Genomic DNA, 5,541 nt, shown 5'->3' with positions numbered 1-5,541 from the left:
ACCAGCCTGGGCAACATAGCAAGACTCTGTCTCTATAAGAAAAAAAATTAAATTTAAAAAAAAAAAAAAAGCTACAGAGCTCTGGAGTTCATACAAGGCAGGTCCCAATCTTTAAACAGCTTTTGAATTTTTGTATAATTTTGCTCAAATTAACTCCCATTCATGGATGTTTATGCAACAGATATAAACTTATTAGTAGTAAATAATCATAGGTATCTTACTTTAATGAAATTGTAGTAATAGTTAATACAGCACTTTAGGATTCTGAAAGCTAGAATAAACAAGTATGAGAAAAGAATACATAATCAGTTCATGGCTGAGTTCTAGTTGAACTAGTGGTCCCACTGGTTCAAAGGTCATTCAGTGTGCACATTCACCATAGTGCAAGTTCTAATAAGCACTCCTGCAAGTGATAAAATGTTGCCAACATTTTACGTAATACATGAGGTTTTGGTTCTTGGTAATTTTCCGTCAAGGCTGCCAAAACACCATCTCCTCATAAACTACCTGAAAATGTGGACATTTATTCTAAATACAAATTGCATTCTGAAGGGGAAGGCGGACAAAACACATTCATAATGCAATGACCATGTTAGGCTCAATGGGTACTTCTAGTGGACCTATGTATGGCCCTTATATATGTAAGGCTCTTGTACATGTGAGATCTATAAGCAGTTGCCCAAGTTGCTTTATAATAGATAGACCTGAATTTGATCAAATGAATAATATTCTTTAGATCTAACTCATTCGAGTTTAATTTTGTTTTATGTAAGTTTTGCCATGTCCTACATTGCTGCCTAAACATTGCTTTATCCAAATTTCCTAATACAGAATTAGATATTATGATAATTTTCTTTACCGGTTGCTAGGAGATGATAATACTAATCACTGACATTCACTGAATGCTTACTGTGTGCCAGGCATTGTTGTAAATGCTCTGTATGTATTAAATCGTTCAATCTTTACAATAACCCTATCAGGTGGATAATATTACCATCACAATTTTACAGATGGAAAACTGAAGTAGGGAAAAGTTAAGCAACTTTTCCAATGTCACACAACAAGTAAATGAAGTGGCTAAAGGATTCATACCCAAGTAGTCTGTCTCCAGAGACTAGACCCTTAAATACCACTTATACTGCTTTTCACAATATTGAAAAGATATGTGAAATTATTATAAAGGACAAAAACACTCAGCATTAAAAATATTATCAGTAATTGTTAAACAACAGTTAAGCAATATTAATACTAACACAGCTTATCACAGGTTGATACTTCACAGCTATTTCAGATTCATGGTTATGATTAAGAGTTTTGAAGTTGGACAGACCTGGCTCTGAATCTTGGCTGTGCCCTTTACAAGTTGTGTGATTTTGGACAACTTTCGTAACTTCACCAAGCCTCAGTTTCCTCATCTGTAAAATGAGAATAATAAACATCTCACAAAATTGTTGTTAGTAACATAATTATTGCTGCATTGCACTGACATAGTAACTCCAAACAAAATACCTATACACAAAATAAAGAGGATGTCCCATTTTCCCGATAAAACAAGACTTTATTATAATGATATACAGAAGATGATCACTCCAAGTTACTCCAACTGTAAGATCCACACACTAATGTAGAACCACAATTTTCTCTAATACATGACAAATAATTCCCCTATATAAAACTCAAATATCTACAGGTAAATTACTCGATCTTTGAAATAAAATATTGTGTGTGTATGTATATATATATATAGAGAGAGAGAGAGAGAGAGACAAATACAATATTGTTATTTATTGAGAGCAACTCCCACAAATCCCATTCTACACATATTCCTAGTAAGACCAGTAATTAGTATTCAAGGGGCCCAAAACAGGAAGAGCTGTGTCAAGAAGGATCAGTTTGGTCCAGGCACAGTGGCTGATGCCTGTAATCCCAGCACTTCAGGAGGCCTCCGCAGGAGAATCACTTGAGCCCAGGAGTTCAAGACCAAGCTGAGCAACACAGGGAAAACTCGCCTCTACAAAAAACTTTAAAAATCAGCCAGGTATGGTGACACGCACCTGTGGTCCCAGTTACTCTGGAGGCTGAGACAGAAGAATAGCTTGAGCCTGGGAGGTGAAGGCTGCAGCGAGCTGTGATCATGCCACTGCACTCCAGCCTGGACAACAGTGTGAGACCCAGTTTAAAAAAAAAAAAAAAAAAAGAATGGACTCGTGGCACTGATAGGAAGGAATATTTACAAGAAATAAACAGAAAGAGACAGACATATTGGCAAAGTCGTAGGGAAAATGAACACCAAGATCAATGGAATATAAGGGAAACTTCTTCAAAACACTCTAGAGAATCTCCATGTTTAATCCCACAGTCCTATATTTATTTCCATTTTCACGTAAACTTAAACGAAAAATTCCATTCATTCTCTTGTAGCAAACAGCAGTTTCTGCAAAGTGTTTAAAAACAAAACAAACAAAACAAAACTTGGCTTGGAATTTGTTTTGCATATTTATTTCTGTCCCCAAAGAAAATATGTGTTTGGCAAGAGGGTAAATATTATAGAATGACAATTATAGAACTGGGATTTGGCTTTCAAAAACGGAAAGTGGTCACAGAGTATCTATTCAGCTATATATTAAATATTTGATTTACAAAGAAAATTACACAAGCAAAATTAAACTATGAAATGGTATTCAAGGTTAGAAACATGGCAATTTGGGCCGGCACAGTGGCTCACACCTGTTAATCCCAGCACTTTGGGAGGCCGAGGCAGGTGGATCGCCTGAGGTCAGGAGTTCAAGACCAGCCTGGCCAACATAGTGAAACCTTGTCTCCACTAAAAATACAGAAAATTAGCCGGGTGTGGTGACGGGTGACTGTAATCAATTCCAGCTACTTGGGAGAATGAGGCAGGAGAATCACTTAAACCCGGGAAGCATAGGTTGCAGTGAGCCGAGATCGCGCCATTGCACTCCAGCCTAGGCAACAAGAGCAAAACTCCGTCTCCAAAAAAAAAAGAAAAAATTGAAAAGAAACACAGCAATTGGGATAAACTATTGATGGAGAACCTACTGTGTGTTAATACAGTCACAATGTTCAGTATTAAGAGGAGTACAGAAAACTACTGACATAATCTCTAAGCTGTTGGTTCTCATAATCAAGAAAAGGAATATTAAAAGCCTGTATGACAAGATACTGCAAATGCTTTAAGAGAGGCACAAACTGCAACATGCCTTAAGAGGGGGATGAGATCACTGACTTAGAGAGAAGAAACAAGAAAAGACTTCATGGAAATTGCAGCATTTGAAAAGTGGAATTCCAAAAACCCTAACTTCTGAATATAAAAACAACTTAAACTAAAAAGTTTTCCTGGCCGGGCGCGGTGGCTCAAGCCTGTAATCCCAGCACTTTGGGAGGCCGAGACGGGCGGATCACGAGGTCAGGAGATCGAGACCATCCTGGCTAACACGGTGAAACCCCGTCTCTACTAAAAATACAAAAACTAGCTGGGCGAGGTGGTGGGCGCCTGTAGTCTCAGCTACTCGGGAGGCTGAGGCAGGAGAATGGCGTAAACCCGGGAGGCGGAGCTTGCAGTGAGCTGAGATCCGGCCACTGCACTCCAGTCCGGGCGACAGAGCAAGACTCCGCCTCAAAAAAAAAAAAAAAAAAAGTTTTCCTTCTGTTAGTATGGAGGTGTACATTGTCTTTCAGGTGTCACTAAAATGGAAAGTGGGTAATAAAAATGTACTAAATAAATCTAATAGAACATTTTCTTTTCTTTTTTCTTTTTTTTTTTTGAGATGGCGTCTCACACTGTCACCTGAGCTGGAGTGCAGTGGCACCATCTCAGCTCACTGCAACCTTCGCCTCCTGGGTTCAAGTGATTCTCCTGCCTCAGCCTCCTGAGTAGCTGAGATTACAGGTGCTCGCCACCACGCCCAGCTAATTTTTTGTATTTTTAGTAGACACAGGGTTTCACCATGTTGGCCAGGCTGGTCTCAAACTCCTGACCTTGTGATTAACCCACCTCAGCCTCCCAAAGTGTTGGGATTACAGGTGTGAGCCACCATGCCTGGCCCTAGAACATTTTCAAAAAGGAATTTGACAATAATAGCCATATCTTCAATTGCCACTTACCTTCAAATACTGTACTTAGAATTTTACACTAAGAAATTTGAAAAATTTAAAAAAAGAACAGACTTAAAATAAGACTGTTCACTCATTCACTTATTAATACTTTATAAAGTGAAAAAGTATAACTGGACACAAAAATTAACTCTAAGAATTAAGGCAGTAAGACACAAAGGGATGTGAAATGAGTTACATAGAGCTGATCAACAAAAGAAAGCCTAATTTTTTGTCCACATCTCTTCCCACGTCCAGAAGAGGAACTTAACAAATGCATTTTATAAAAAATACACTTAAAAAAGTGTCCTTAGTAACGGATTTACATATGATACAAAAATCCTTTTAAAAATAGTTTATTAAGATATAATATAGGTAGAAAGAAGCATACAAAGTATAGCGCTCAATTACTTTTCACACACATAATTAGAATCCAGATCAAAAACAGAACATTAGTAGCACCCTAGAAGCTCCTCTATGTTCCTGCTTCCAGTCACTTCCTGTTCCCCTACCAAAGATACCACTATCTTAATTAACTAAACTAACATCATAGATGTGTTTTGCCTATACTGAATTTTATTAAAAAGAATCATACATATTATCCTTTTGTTGTTGTTTCTTTCACTCAATATTATGTCTAGGAAATTTATCCATACTCTTGTGCTTCCAGTTTGCTATGATTTGAATGTTTGCCTCTTCCAAAAACTCATGTTGAAATCTAATGGTAGTGTGCGGGGTGGGACCATTAAGAGATAATTAGACCACGAGAGCTCTGCCCACATGAGTAAGATTAATGGATTAACACCAATATAAAAGGGTACAACTGTACCTTTTTGTACAGGTAAAAAAATTTTTTTACAAAGTGCCCCTTCCTAAGAAAACTTATTAAATAAGTTTTAATTTTTACAAAGTGCCCCTTCCTAAGAAAACTTATTAAATAAGAAATGCTTAGGAAATCCCTGAACTACCATTTTAAAAATATTTAAAGCAAATAAATATAGAACATGAGGTGTTCGAGGTTACTATGCAATGACAGAACAACAAATAAAAAAATCAGGTTCTTCTCTGTATGCCAACAATTTGAAATTTTTCTGCATGATCAGCATTTCCTTTGCTACTTTACTTTCTTTAAATAATTTTTTGTCATTTCTGTGAGTTCTATAAATGAAGTCAAGTTGGATTACAACTAAGATATATGAAAAGATTTTAGGTAAATTTTTAACTTTATATAATTTCAATTTTAAAGAAAATTTGCAAAGATCATCAATTATTTATATTTAATCTGATTTGCTGTATCATTCTTTTTCTTGTTCATTTTTCCTTGATATGGGGTCTCACTATGTTGCCCAGGCTGGTCTTGAACTCTTAGACTCCCATCTCGGCCTCCCAAAGTGCTGGGATTACAGGAGTGAGCCCACACCAGGTCCA

General features: G+C 36.9%; 1 protein-coding gene across 7 annotated transcripts in view; it reads right to left on the bottom strand.

Moving 5' to 3' along the window:
- NUMB (numb homolog (Drosophila)) overlaps nucleotides 1-5,541 on the bottom strand; it is a 205,435-nt gene that overhangs the window by 101,003 nt on the left and 98,891 nt on the right. For 5 of the 7 annotated variants that reach the window (XM_011949606.1, XM_011949610.1, XM_011949608.1 and 2 more), the window contains one exon: nucleotides 1,331-1,415. The exons of the other annotated variants lie outside the window; for them this stretch is intronic. The gene's annotated coding sequence lies outside the window, so the exon portion shown is untranslated. The remainder of the gene's footprint in view (nucleotides 1-1,330; nucleotides 1,416-5,541) is intronic. 7 annotated transcript variants of the gene reach the window in all.

Source organism: Colobus angolensis, unplaced genomic scaffold, assembly GCF_000951035.1.
Source record: "Colobus angolensis palliatus isolate OR3802 unplaced genomic scaffold, Cang.pa_1.0 Scaffold3, whole genome shotgun sequence".
Lineage (NCBI taxonomy): Eukaryota > Metazoa > Chordata > Mammalia > Primates > Cercopithecidae > Colobus > Colobus angolensis.
The sequence above is the reverse complement of the archived record's forward strand: the minus strand, read 5'-3'. Positions and strand labels throughout refer to the sequence as shown.